Source organism: Bombina bombina, chromosome 5, assembly GCF_027579735.1.
Source record: "Bombina bombina isolate aBomBom1 chromosome 5, aBomBom1.pri, whole genome shotgun sequence".
NCBI classification, from domain to species: Eukaryota; Metazoa; Chordata; class Amphibia; order Anura; family Bombinatoridae; genus Bombina; species Bombina bombina.
In genome coordinates, this window is record NC_069503.1 from 240,979,246 (window position 1) to 240,994,983 (window position 15,738).

Here is a 15,738-nt window from a genome sequence, read left to right on the forward strand (position 1 = left end):
ATTTTCTCCCTCTCTCAATTTTGTTAATCAAATTAGGCTTTCACCATGTCTGAAGCACTACTCTCGCTTGTAGGGGAATGGGTGGGCCCGACCAGATTATCCAGGTTTTTTGGACCAAAATGTGGTTGTTTTTCTGGGCTATTGGGTCTCATGTCCATGACAATGAGCAATGGAAGATGAGGAGGAAGAAAGTTGGGCACCAGTGCTGCTGCCACAAGGAGTTACCTCATGCTCCTCACCTTCTCCTTCTTTCAACATTCCTCATTTTTCTTTGAAGCTCTTGCACCCTTTGCAAAAGCACAGCCATCAAAAATAACAGAGATTTTGTACTGTTTGCTATTGTACCGTTCAGCCTTGGATCGCACAGAGTAGCTAGCATTTAATGTGGCATGTCAAGCAAATCATGCAAGCGTTTTTTTTAACTCCTACCTCAGTTTCTTCATCATAGACGCTACCTCAGCATAAGGCTTTCCACCAGGTAGATCCTCACTGCCATCAAGGAAGCTGTCCATTGTGCTGATCAGGTGATAAAAGATTGATACTTCCTAACTCAGACTTGCACTATCTTGACTTAGGTCTTCAGTGTCTTATTCATCTCTCAACAGCTGGCTACCATTCACACTGTGGTGAAAATGTCCAGTGATCTTATAACACTCTCTGTGATGTTAGCTAGCCTGCCTTCACCGTCGCTTGGGAGAGAAGCTCTCACAACAAGATGTAGCATTTGTGCCGTACAACACACACCAACAAAATTCCCATCTCAAAGGGCTTTTACCATGTTAGCTGCTAAATCTGTAACTATAAAGCCCATGCTAATATGTTCCCAGCCTGCTCTCCAACCCACTGCTGCAGCACTTTTTTTTAGGCCTGCCAAAATGTTGCAGGTATGCTGGTGAGCCATAACCTCTGTGTGGAGAAGGAAGGAACGATACCCAAGTTCCTGTTGCCTTCCAGCCATGGTTCTCTCCCCAGGTTGCCATCAGTGGGCCATCAATGATAGGAAGGCATACTGTGCGCTGGGTGCACTCTACAGGTCTGAAGTAAAGTGCACACTCTGCCCAACATCCTTTGACATTGCTTTCTTCACCAGTGCCATGCAGGAATAGTAAAGTGAAGGTATCACCTTCCTGCTAAAGATGGTTCAAGACAGCACATGGAATAGTGGGTTTAGGGCATCTAACATCTGCTGGAAGGAGTCTCCTTCAATCATTTTAAAAATAGCACCTACGCTAGCAAAAGACTGTCTAATAAGCTGTGTCATCTTATTGGACTGCTGTTTGGACATTCCCGCTGAATGGAAAACACCAAACTGCTGAAGAGTGGGCTGCTGCTGCTGTTGCCTCTGCTGACTGCCTTGACCTGCTTTTCTCTCTGACCCTGCTTTTTGGAGGACAGACGATGTTGAAGATTGTCCTCTGTCCTGGCTGGTGTTATCATTACTGATGCCAGTCTTGGGGTGCTGCAGCTTTCTGCGGCAGTGCTGCTCTTACTCTGCTCACCAAGAACAGCCTTATAGTGTGAATTTAATTGGTGGTTAATCATTGTGCTTGTAAGATGTCCCAACACTTTACCATGGCTAATATGTTTGCCGCAATGTTTGCACCTAGCAAATCTTGCATCTCCCAAACTCTTCCCACGACACTCCGAGCAAGCATGCCATTATGGAGGGGCAGCTGCTCTGCTCCTGCCTTGCAGTGCCTCCACTGCGTCTGCTATTGCTGTGATTAGTAGTAGTAGTAATAGTGGTGGAGGCACTGCTAGTGGTGGTAGCAGGAATACGAGGCCTAGCCCTTGCAGAGGAAGAAATGAAACTCATTCCGGGCTGTCACCAAGGTGTTCTTGACTTGGCACAGCTCCAGAAGAACTAACAGAATGAGACAGTATTTCTAGAGTCATCTCCTACACTCTCCTCTATTAAAGACACCTCTGACTCATCATAAACTAATCCTCCTCTTCTGAGGTAAAAGCAACTTTATTACATATTTAGGCAGAGGTGAGAGTGAGACTTACATCTAACACTTGCTAAGAATGTAACTTCAACATTAGGCTAACCTCCTCTTCATTATGCCTGCTGCTGGTGTTAGCCATTTCCACCTCAAGGCTGGCAACAGCCCTAATTATCTCTTGTCTACTGGGAGTACTACATTCTGGGAATTAGAGGGGACTGCTGCTTACTGTGGTAATGGAAGCAGTGGTGGATGAATTGTAGGAGGCTATGGACATATACAGTGGCTTTGTCACAGTAGCAATGCAGGTGATACTTGTGCCGCTACATTTTTAATTTGCATGTAACACTGGCCAAAGGTTGTGACCTAAATACTCTGCCAAATGTTCCATTAGTTTTCTCAGATTTTGGATGTGGTGAGATTCTACAAAGGAAGCCCACTTTTTAAATGTTGGGGTGCCCCTTCCACCCCTGCTGGTCACAGCCAGTAAACCAACACGCCATCCCCCTCTGTCTCTAACAGTACTGCTGGTGGTGGCAGTGGCAGAGTGTAGCACCATTGTATATATATATTGCTGTGGTTCTGTCTCTAGTCGGGGCTGCCAATGATGTTCTTGTTGCCCCTGTAGTAGCTGGGGAAGGAAAGGAAGGACAGTTTTAAACCCTCTTTTGACTCTGTATGCTTTGCAAATTAGTAATTAAGTTCTAATTCATAAAAAAAAGAAAGAAAACAAAGAAAAAAAATGAAGTCCCTTTAAAGGGACATGAATCCCAAACATTTTCTTTCATGATTCAGATAGAGGATACATTTTTTTAAAAAGTTTCAAATTTACTTCTATTATGAAATTTGCTTTGTCCACTTGCTATCCTTTGTTGAGGAGCAGGGAGGTAAGTTCAGGAGTGTGGCATTAACAAAAGCACTAGATGGCAGCACTATTTCCTGTCATGTAGTGCTCCAGACTTGTGCACACTACCTATCTAGATATCTCTTCAACAAAGAATAGCAAGTGAACAAAGCAAATGCGATAATAGAAGTAAATTGGAAATGCAAAACAAATAAAAAATTGCAAACAACTTTAAACACTCTTTTGACTCAGTATGCATGTTTTGCAATTTAGTAATTAAGTTTTAATCCAAAAAGGGGGACATGAAACCCTAAAAAATTTATTTCAAGATTCAGATAGAGGAAACATTTTTAAAAAAAAATGAACTTACCTTTCTGCTTTTCAACAAAGGATTAAAAGAAAATGTAGAAAATTTGATAATAGAAGTAAAATGGAAATTTGTTTAAAATTGTATGTTTTATGATTATCTGAATCATGAAAGAAAAATTGTGGATCTTATGTCCCTTTAACTTGAGGAGTGGAAAGACCTAGGAGGTGTTAAAATTATAATTTTGTGGAGCTGGACTAGCATTAGAAATCCCAAAATACATGAGAGGGAGGCACGTCCCCGCTTCTCACATTATAAGATGTAAACGTTTTACCTGACTTCACATATTTAATTTAATATCACTTTACTAAAGAAAGGTTAAAGTTTTATATCTCGAAATACCAATATGTAGATATCTTATTTTTGTAATCAGATAAGTTTGATTTCAAAGAAAGCTTACGTATTTTGTTCATAACATCAATCATTTGAAGATATTATTTAGATAAAAACATGGAAGTACATATTATAATCAACTGAAAGCTGGATAAAATGATCAATTTAGATTAAACTAAATTAATAATTGTCCCTCATGAGTCACTACTTCGCAATTATGTTGTTATCTTTGTAGGGCAGTACAGGCACTGACATTGTGACTCATCACAGGGAGATTTTGCAGATGATTGGTTCATTTTCCTCCCCTCCCAAGCCCTCTGTGCTGTCTATCACTTGCCCTTATCAATCCTTTAACATGTAACAGAAAGTCTGACAGAATTGCTGGTCAGTGAGCTAGGCTCACCTGTGTTTAGGTGGCTTACGGTTACCATGTACTGATGCAGGGCAAGAAAAAAAGAAGGTAAGCTTCTCTTTACCAAGGAATAAATTGTATTTATTCATTTAAGTTTTATAGTTGGCACATATTTTTATATATGTATGCATATTTATTTTCTTTCTTGCATTTTGCACTATTAGCTTCTTTTCTTTACATCGTTTCTTACCACACACATGCACACCCACACATATACACACACACACATATACACACACATATATACCCACAGAAACATACACACACACACATATATATATATATATATATATATACACACCCACACATATACACACACACACATATACACACACATATGCACACACATATGCACACATATATACCCACAGAAACATACACACACACACATATATATATATATATATATATATATACACACACACACACACATATATATATATATATATATATACACACACAAACACGCACACATACATATATACAGTATATACATACACACACATACATATGAACACACACACATGCCCATATATATATCCACAGAAACACACACACACACATATATATATATATATATATATACATACACACACACACATATACATATACACACACAGTAATATTTTGCTGACATATCTTGAAACATTTAGTAACAGTAACATTTAGTAACATTTATTCTGAAAAGTCCTTAAAAAGCCATAGCAATTCTGTGTGGATGTGAACAATGTATTTGGCGTGGTGATGGACCCAAGCGGCAGGGCCGCCACTAGAAATTTTGGGGCCCCTGACTTAACCATTGATCAGGGCCCCCCCCCCCCCCCCTGACATGTGCAATTTTTGACCAAGTGACTAAAACGTATATGCACTTTATTCTTAAAGGGACACTGAACCCAAATTTTTTCTTTCGTGATTCAGATAGAGCATGCAATTTTAAGCAAATTTCTAATTTACTCCTATTATCAATGTTTCTTCGTTCTCTTGCTATCTTTATATAAAAAAGAAGGCATCTAAGCTTTTTTCTTGATTCAGTACTCTGGACAGCAGTTTTTGATTGGTGGATGAATTTATCCACCAATCAGCAAGGACAACCTAGGTTGTTCACCAAAAATGGACCAGCATCTAAACTTACATTCTTGCATTTCAAATAAAGATACCAAGAGAATAAGGAACATTTGATAATAGGAGTAAATTACAAAGTTGCTTAAAATTTCATGCTCTATCTGAATCACAAAATAAAAAAATTGGGTTCAGTGTCCCTTTAAGTGTAGTCAAACTTGGAAATGTTTAAAGTAGGTAGTAACACACAAACACAAAAACACACAGACACACTCATACACTGAAACACACACACTCACACATAAGGATTCACATATAGACACTCTAGCAGACACGCAAAGAAACACACAAACACACTCAGGCACTGACACTCAGCACTTGTTTACATTGACCTGACAAGTAATGAGGTAGACTACAGTTTTGTCAAACAAAATATGGAGTTCTGATTATCTTTTTGTCAAGGAAGATGCCAACTAAATGATGACAACAGCATGCAGTGGCTGAAAGGAAGGGCCCTGAACTGCCTAAACAATAATTTAAAGGTTAAATGTTGGATTGGTGACTTCCAGAAAGGTCTCATTAGTCTCAAAGTCTGTAGAAAGATGTGAATAATCAGTAGTAAGGTCAAAATGTCCTAAAAAAGAACAGACAATGGACACACACACACACAAACTCAAACACAAACTTGCACATACACCCAAGGAAACACCAACAGAGACGGCCTCAGAAAACACACAAAGACATACACACACACCCCCACAGAAAACACACAAAACATACACACACACAGACAACCACATAAAACACAGAAAGACATGCATACACACCCTCACTGAGACATCTGCAGAAAATGCACAAAGACATACACACACTCTCACAGAGACACTCACAGAAAATGCACAGACATACACACACCCTCACAGAGACACCCACAGAACGCACACACCCTCACAGAGACATCCACAGAAAACACAAACATACATACACACACCCACCCTCACAGAGACATCCACAGAAAACATAAACATACATACACACACACACCCTCACAGAGACATCCACAGAAAACACAAACATACATACACACACCCACCCTCACAGAGACATCCACAAAAAACACAGAGACATACACACCCACCCTCACAGAGGCATCCAGAAAAAATACACAAAGACATACACACACACACACTCAAAGAGACACCCATAGAAAAAGCACAAAGACATATGCACACACCCTCACAGACATCCACAGAAAATGCACAAAGACCTACACACCCACCCTCACAGAGAGACCCACAGAAAAAAATACACACTCATAGAAACACAAGCAAAAGCACAAAGACATAAACACAGACACCCACAGAAACACTCACAGGAAGTAACATTTCTGCACATTGCATCCCCTAAATCAACAGTGTGTGACATGCATGATAAAAAAAAATGCAGAAATTAAGAGATCACTTTTTAAAGAATCATATTTGTAAATGTGCAAAAAAAAATTCTGTGAATTCAAAATTGTACATTAATGATCTGGGTAGATGGCTAGATGAAGAAAAGTACTTTTAAAAGGTTGACATATGTTTGTTTTTTCCCCAACCAAGAGAACCACTTCAAATATAGTGTACAAATGTTCCCATCTGTCAGCTGTATGGATTTTGAAAATGCTGTACTCTATATGGTCTTGGTGGAACCATAAGCTGATAGATCTGGTTAAATGCAGGATTTAGGCTTGTTTGTATGTATTTCAAAATTAAGTCAGCTGTAATGTAAACTGAACAGTTTTAAGTTAACCTGTCTCATTTCAAACACTGAGCAATCTTAGTCTGAGAGTATAACATTTTATGCAGATGTAAAAATCTTAGATAAAATGCCTCCTTGCATCTGGAAAGTCTTTGCATAAAGGGGCAGTAAACTGGAATGTAATTAATATATATTAAGAAAAAAATGCATATCTGCCATAAGGGCACCTACCGTTTGTGTATTGAGGAGGAAACATTTCTGCATGGCTTTAAATATAGAATTTCTACAGCAATGTCAAACAATCATAAATACACTGCTGCTAAAAAAATGTGTTTTTATGGACCTCTGGCCCCACCATACAACTACTACCACACTGAAGTTACAATCCAAAATTGCACAAAGAAATAAAAAACATTTACTAAGTCCTACCTCCTCTGCAATGCTGTCTGACTCAGGCAAACACTGTACAAACAAAGTGTCAAGTCTGTCTCACACTGTGCATCGTAGTTTAGTGGGCACTCAGAAATTTTTCTCAAATGCTAATACTTTACTCTTTGTAATAACACTTCCCATTCCCATGCTCAATTAGCACTCTGCTGTAGTTCCCACTGGTGGCTGCCATGTTCTTGCCTCATGGGACACCCCTGTCACCCCCTGATGGCGGCCCTGCCAAGCGAGACTACTATTTAAATGTGAATTTATGTATTGTAGATGTTATATCTGTTTGCTTCTTTGCTCTATAAACACTTGAAAAAGCTGTCAGTGGACACTAAAACACAATTACTTTTGTAAGGATGTTTCGGGAAATAAAAGTTATTAAAAAAAAAAAACAAAGCGAGTGCTCTCAATACAGTATTTGAATGTTTTTGAGTCTGCAGCACCCTGGTGGTTGACATTTTGGGGCAGATTTAAGAAGCTGCGAATGCAGCTGTTTCCGCACAAGATTTCAGGCTCACCGGAAACAAAAGTTAAGAAGCAGAGGCCAAAAGACCGCTGCTCCATTAGTCATCCGTTATTTCTGAGGAAACGGACAGCAATCATCCCAATCAGATATGATCGGGATGATTGACACCCCCTGCTAGCGGCCCATTGGCCGTGAATATGCAGGGGGCGGCATTGCATAAGCACTTCACACGAAATGCTTGTGCAATTATAAATGCCAACAGCGTATGCTATAGCAGATCATGTCCGCCCGACACTTGATAAATCAGCCCCTTTGAGTGCACAACAACTGGATATTTTAGTGTGCATATATGTAAATATATATATGTGTATGTATATATATATATATATATATATATATATATATACTGACACACAAAAACATATATATGTTTTTATATATATATATATATATATATATATATATATATATATATATATATATATATATATATATTCAAATTCTTTCTTCAGATCCACACCCACCAAGAGCCAACTGCCTGGGTGCAGAAATTTAACCAATATTTCCTCCAAATAATGCACTCACAGGGCTTTCTCAACAAACAAGCAAGGTTTTTTTTAATGTTTTTGGAGATTAACTCTCCATAAGAATGACAATAGTGTTTACACATCACACTTAAATTGTACTCTAAATAAAACAGTCAAAGTTTACCTACCCCCAGGTCAGAGTGGCGCCAAAATCATATATATTTATATATACTGTATATATATATATATATATATATATATATATATATATATATATATAATGGTTCTAATGCCCGTTCACATGGGCCATTTTTTGCAACACAGCGGTCCCACCCCTTGCGCTCTCTCCCTCCCCCTCTCTTTTGCTCTCTCTCTCTCCCCCCTCTCTTTTTCTCTCTCTCTCCCCCCTCTCTTTTGCACTCTCTCCCCTCTCTTGTGCGCTATTTCCCCCTCTCTTTTGCGCTCTCTCCCCCTCTCTTTTGAGCTCTCTCTCCCCCTCTCTTTTGCTCACTCTCTCCCCCTCTCTTTTGCGCTCTCTCTCTCCCCCCTCTCTTTTGCGCTTTCTCTCTCCCCCTCTCTTTTGCGCTCTCTCTCCCCCTCTCTTTTGCACTCTCTCTCTCCCCCTCTCTTTTGGGCTCTCTCCCCCCTCTCTCTCTCCCCTCTCTTTTGCACTCTCTCTCTCCCCCTCTCTTTTGCACTCTCCCCCCCTCTCTCTCTCCCCTCTCTTTTGCTCTTTCTCTCTCCCCTCACTTTTGCGCTCTCTCCCCCCTCTCTTTTGTGCTCTCTTTCTCTCCCCTCTGTTTTGCGCTCTCTCCCCTCTCTTTTGCGCTCTCTCTCCCCCTCTCTTTTGCGCTCTCTCTCCCCTTCTCTTTTGCGCTCTTCCCCCCTCTCTTTTGCGCTCTCTTTCTCCCCCCTCTCTTTTGCACTCTCTCTCCCCCCTCTCTTTTGCGCTCTCCCCCCTCTCTTTTGCTGTCTCTCTCCCTCTCTTTATCGCCCCTCTTCTGCTCTCTCTCTCCCCCTCTCTTTTGCGCTCTCTCCCCCTCTCTTTTAAGCTCTCTCTCTCCCCCCTCTCTTTTGCGCTCTCTCTCTCCCCCCTCTCTTTTGCGCTCTCTCCCCCTCTCTTTTGCACTCTTTCCCCTCTCTTTTGCGCTCTCTCTCCCCCCTCTTTTGTGCTCTCTCTCCCCCTCTCTTTTGTGCTCTCTCTCTCCCCCTATATTTTGTGCTCTCTCCCCCCTCTCTTTTGCGCTCTCTCCCCCATCTCTTTTGCACTCTCTCCCCCCTCTCTTTTGTGCTCTCTCCCCCCTCTCTTTTGCGCTCTCTCTCCCCCTCTCTTTTGCGCTCTTCCCCCTCTCTTTTGCGCTCTCTCTCCCCCCTCTCTTTTGGGCTCTCCCCCCTCTCTTTTGCTGTCTATCTCCCTCTCTTTATCCCCCTCTTCTGCTCTCTTTCTCCCCCTCTCTTTTGCACTCTCTCCCCCTCTCTTTTGAGCTCTCTCTCTCCCCTCTCTTTTGCGCTCTCTCTCTCCCCCTCTCTTTTGTGCTCTCTCTCCCCCTCTCTTTTGCGCTCTCTCTCTCCCCTTCTCTTTTGCGCTCTCTCTCTCCCCCCTCTCTTTTGCACTCTCCCCCCCTCTCTCCCCTCTCTTTTGCACTCTCTCTCCCCCTCTCTTTTACGCTCTCTCTCTCCCCCTATCTTTTGCGCTCTCTCTCCCCCCTCTCTTTTGTGCTCTCTCTCTCCCCCTCTCTTTTGCGCTCTCTCTCCCCCTCTCTTTTGCGCTCTCTCTCACCCCTCTCTTTTGCGCTCTCTCTCCCCCCTCTCTTTTGTGCTCTCTCCACCCTCTCTTTTGTGCTCTCTTCCCCCTCTCTTTTGTGCTCTCTCCACCCTCTCTTTTGTGCTCTCTCCCCTTCTCTCTTTTGTGCTCTCTCCCCCACTTTCTTTTGTGTTCTCTCCCCCCTCTCTTTTGTGCTCTTTCCCCACCCTTCTCTTTTGTGCTCTCTCTCTCCCTCTCTCTCCCCTCTATTTTGCGTGAGCGACCGTGCATGACCACGCCCCCTTTACGCCCAGCCACGCCCATTTCACAACCGACCACGCCCACTTCTGCCACAGATCAGATAGGGACTGTAAGGCCAGGCGTGTTTGTCCTTGTGCTGTCTCTACTGCGCATGACAGCTTCGGAAAAACACACTTGGCCTTTTATAGTATAGGATATATATATATATACACACACACACAAACAAAATTTTTGACTCTAATAACAAAAGTTATATAGAAATAGAGACACCAAAATGATTAATAGTCCCAATGTGTCTGCCTTATTTGCTTTAAAATGTTAACAACTAATTCTTAAGATAGCGTTATGATTATCCCAGGAAATCTTGAAGACCCCCAGTGTTTTTCTTTACCATCCCTTATGTGCAGAAGTGTGTCTGTAACCCTTAATGTTACCTTTCATACTATATTAAACGTGCCACATATATCCTTTTCTCTTCCACAATCTGGGGGGACATATTACACATATGACATTTGGTAAAAAACTGCACAAACTCAATCATTGAAAGCTATTAACATGAACATGAGTCACTCTGCTGTAAGCTACCTTGACATGAGATAATTGACAGGAACAATGAACTTGTGATCTTACATAGTGATGTCGCAAACTGAAAATTTTCTGTTCACGAATGGCGAACGTGAACATCCGCAACTGTTCGCGACCGGGCGAACCGGGCGAACCGCCATTGACTTCAATAGGCAGGCGAATTTTAAAACCCACAGGGACTCTTTCTGCCCACAATAGTGATGGAAAAGTTGTTTCAAGGGGACTAACACCTGGACTGTGGCATGCCGGAGGGGGATCCATGGCAAAACTCCCACGGAAAATTACATAGTTGATGCAGAGTCTGGTTTTAATCCATAAAGGGCATAAATCACCTAACATTCCTAAATTGTTTGGAATAACGTGCTTTAAACCATCAGGTATGATGTTGTATCGATCAGGTAGTGTAAGGGTTACGCCCGCTTCACAGTGACAGACCAAACTCCCCGTTTAATGCACCGCAAACAACTGCAAACAGTCCATTTGCACAACCACGAGATAGATAGATTTGATAGATACAACATAGATTAGATAGATAGATCAATAGATGCAGTATACATTTGATAGATATGATAGATAGATACATTTGATAGATAAATAGATAGATTTGATGGATATTTAATTTCCCAGACAGAGAATTACAAGACGTGCAGTCTGGGACCCATGGTAAGGTTCCCAGAGGCAGTTGCGGCACCAGGGGACGTGTATATGGCATGGATTTTCATAACCGGGAGATGGAAAAAGATGCTTGGTCGGTCCTCCTACTTCAAATTTGGGGCACTGTGCGTGCAATCTACTGTGCCACCAGATATGAGTGGTGTGCTAAGTAGTACTATTCTGATCAGTTTAATACCTGTTACTCCCCCTATCAGGGGACGTGTATATGGCATGGATTTTAGGAACCGGGAGATGGAAAAAGATGCTTGGTCGGTCCTCCTACTTCAAATGTGGGGCACTGCGCGTGCAATCGTGGCCGGACCTTTAGCCGACGGACATTTGTCCGATGGACATTTGGCCGAAACACAAGTGGCTATCACAAAACAGTCCGGCCACGAGATAGATAGATTTGATAGATAGATACATAGATTAGATAGATCAATAGATGCAATATACATTTGATAGATACGATAGATAGATTTGATAGATAAATAGATAGATTTGATAGATAGATAGATAATTTCCCAGACAGAGAATTACAAGATGTGCGGGCTGGGACTCATGGTAAGGTTCCCAGAGGCAGTTGCGGTGCCAGGGGACGTGTATATGGCATGGATTTTAGGAACCGGGAGATGGAAAAAGATGCTTGATCGGTCCTCCTACTTCAAATTTGGGGCACTGCGCGTGCAATCTACTGTGCCACCAGATATGAGTGGTGTGGTTTTTGAAATCGCAGTGCAGCACCAGAGGCCAGAAAAATTTGACATGTATTGTACACATGCCTGAAAAATTAGGTATTGTTGCAGCCGCTGTTGTAGCAGCGGCCAGAAAAATTGATGTTTGTTTCCCAGGCAGAAAGTGCCCTAAAACATTGCGGCAATACCTCCTGCTGCACTGAAGGTCCTTTCTGACAGGACACTTGAAGCGGGGCAGGCCAGAAGTTCTATTGCAAATTGGGATAGCTCAGGCCACAGGTCAAGCCTGCACACCCAGTAGTCAAGGGGTTCATCGCTCCTCAGATTGTCGAGATCTGCAGTTAAGGCGAGGTAGTCTGCTACCTGTCGGTCGAGTCGTTCTCTGAGGGTGGACCCCGAAGGGCTGTGGCGATGCATAGAAATTAAAAAGCTCTGCATGTCCTCCATCAACAACACGTCTGTAAAGCATCCTGTCCTTGCCGGCATGGTCGTGGGAGTCGGAGGATTACTTTCACCTCTTCCCCTCTTAGATTCCCGTTGTGCTGTGACATCACCCTTATACGCTGTGTAAAGCATAGTTTTTAATTTATTTTGGAACTGCTGCATCCTTTCCGACTTGCTGTAATTCGATAACATTTCAGGAACTTTATGCTTATACCGGGGGTCTAGTAGCATGGACACCCAGTACAGGTCGTTCTCCTTCAGCTTTTTTATACGAGGGTCCCTCAACAGGCACGACAGCATGAAAGACCCCATTTGCACAAGGTTGGATTCCAAGCTACTCATGTCCCGTTCCTCGTCCTCAGTGATCTCACTGAAGGTATCTTCTTCCCCCCAGCCACGTACAACACCACGGGTACCAGATAGGTGACAACGAGCACCCTGGGATGCCTGTTGTGGTTGGTCTTCCTCCTCCTCCTCAAAGCAACATTCCTCCTCTGACTCCTCTTCCTCACAATCCTCTTCCAGCGTTGCCGCAGGTCCAGCAAGCGATGCTGATAAGGCTGTTTCTGGTGGTGATGGTGACCACAACTCTTCCTCTTCACACTCATCTACGGCCTGATCCAGCACTCTTAGCAGGGCACGCTCCAGGAAGAAAATAAATGGTATGATGTCGCTGATGGTGCCTTCGGTGCGACTGACTAGGTTTGTCACCTCCTCAAAAGGATGCATGAGCCTACAGGCATTGCGCATGAGCGCCCAGTAACGTGGCAAAAAAATTCCCAGCTCCCCAGAGGCTGTCCTAGCACCCCGGTCATACAAATACTCGTTAACAGCTTTTTCTTGTTGGAGCAGGCGGTCGAACATTAGGAGTGTTGAATTCCAATGTGTTGGGCTGTCGCAAATCAAGCGACTCACTGGCATGTTGTTTTGCCACTGGATATCAGAAAAGTGCGCGATGGCTGTGTAGGAATGCCTGAAATGGCCATACACCTTCCTGGCCTGCTTCAGGACGTCCTGTAAGCCTGGGTACTTATGCAAAAAGCGTTGTACGATCAGATTACACACATGTGCCATGCACGGCACATGTGACAACTTGCCCAATTTCAATGCCGCCACCAAATTACTATAGTTGTCAGAAACCACTTTGCCGATCTCCAGTTGGTGTGGAGTCAGCCACTGATCCACCTGTGCGTTCAGGGCGGACAGGAGTGCTGGTCCGGTGTGACTCTTTGCTTTCAGGCAAGTCAACCCCAAGACGGCGTGACACTGCTGTATCCGGGATGTGGAATAGTACCTGGGGAGCTGGGGGGGTGCCTTTGATGTGGAGCAAGACACAGCAGCAGAAGAAGAGGACTCAGCCGAGGATGTTATGGAAGAGGATGGAGTAGGAGGAGTAGAGGAGGTGGCAGCAGGCCTGCCTGCAAGTCGTGGCGGTGTCACCAACTCTGCAGAGCCACTCATTCCATGGTTGTCAGCCGTCAGCAGGTTTACCCAATGCACAGTGTAGGTGATATACCTGCCCTGACCATGCTTTGCAGACCAGCTATCAGTGGTCAGATGGACCCTTGCCCCAACACTGTGTGCCAGACATGCCATTACTTCCTTTCGCACAATCGAGTACAGGTTGGGAATTGCCTTTTGTGAAAAGAAATTTCGGACGGGTACCTTCCACTGCGGTGTCCCAATAGCTACAAATTTTTTGAACGCCTCAGACTCCAACAGCTTGTATGGTAAAAGCTGGTGGGCTAAGAGTTCAGACAAGCCAGCTGTCAGACGCCGGGCAAGGGGGTGACTTTGTGACATTGGCTTCTTACGCTCAACCATGTCCTTGACAGACACCTGATTGTGGGCAGATGAGCAGGAAATGCTCCGGACGAGAGATGGAGTGGTGGATGGTTGAGAGGTGGCAAGGAGGACAGCAGTGGTTGACGTGGCTGAAGATGCTGGACCAGGAGGAGGATGGCGGCTTTGAGTTTGTGGGCTGCTTCTACTCATGTGTTGATCCCATAGGCGTTTGTGATGTGTGATCATGTGGCTTCGCAATGCAGTTGTACCTAGGTGGGTGTTGGACTTCCCACGACTCAGTTTCTTTTGGCACAGGTTGCAAATGGCATTGCTGTTGTCAGAGGCAGACACACAAAAAATGCCACACTGCTGAACTCTGCGATGACGGCATTCTGGTGGTGGCAACAGCATGCGTTGATTGGCGTGCTGTCTGGCTCACCCCGGGTGCCGATGCATGCTGTCTCACTGTGCCACTAGCTCCTTCCGACGACCTCCCCCTGCTTGCAACTCGTCTCCTCCTCCTCCTCTCTGTCTCCCCATCTGAACTTTCCCCCTGTTCTTCTTCTCTTCTAGCGGGCACCCACGTGACATCCAGGGACGCATCGTCATCATCAACCGCTTCACTTGTATCTGACAAATCAACAAAGGAAGCAGCAGCGGGTACAACATCATCATCATCAAACCGTACGTCCATGTCTGTAATGCTGCCTGACTGAGACATATCACTGTTATCTACATCCTCTGTCAATGATGGTTGCGCATCACTCATTTCTTCCAAATGTTGTGTTAATAACTCCTCTGCCAGATCAAGTGAAGCGGCTGTGGTGCTAGTGTTGGTGGTGGCGGCAGGCGGGCGAGTGGTAACTTGAGAGGTGCCCGTAGATAAGCTGGAGGAGGACGGTGCGTCAAGGTTTGGAGCGGAAGCTATAGAAGATTGGGTGTCCTGTGTTAAAAAGTCAACTATGTCCTCCTCAGAACTTTTCGAGTTCATGGTATGTGGCCTCTGAACACTGGCCATTATTCTAGGGCCTTAGGGAATCACAGCACCACGACCACGACGGCACCTGCGGGGGGCCTGCCTCTGCCTGTCATTTTTTTAAAAATGTACACTTACAATACTATTAAACAAGATATGAGTGGTGCCACTGGACAAGTGGGCACAGTATACGCTGTGAGCCTGACACAAAAAAGCAGACTGATGTTTCACAGTCCAAAAAGTTAAATTTTTTTTAAATTTACACTTACACTACTATTAAATAAGATATGAGTGGTGGCACTGGGCAAGTGGGCACAGTATATGCTGTGAGCCTGGCACACACACAGGCAGGCAACTGCAATTAGATTACACTAGCAGACTGATGTTTCACAGTCAAAAAAGTTTTTTTTTTTAATTTACACTACTGTTACAACAGATATGAGTGGTGGCACTGTGGGCAAG

General features: G+C 43.7%; 1 protein-coding gene across 1 annotated transcript in view; it reads left to right on the forward strand.

Moving 5' to 3' along the window:
• Nucleotides 1–3,863: 3,863 nt before the first annotated feature.
• Nucleotides 3,864–15,738, forward strand: part of LOC128661435 (patched domain-containing protein 3-like) — a 333,526-nt gene continuing 321,651 nt past the window's right edge. The window contains exon 1 of the mRNA XM_053715688.1: nucleotides 3,864–3,950. The gene's annotated coding sequence lies outside the window, so the exon portion shown is untranslated. The remainder of the gene's footprint in view (nucleotides 3,951–15,738) is intronic.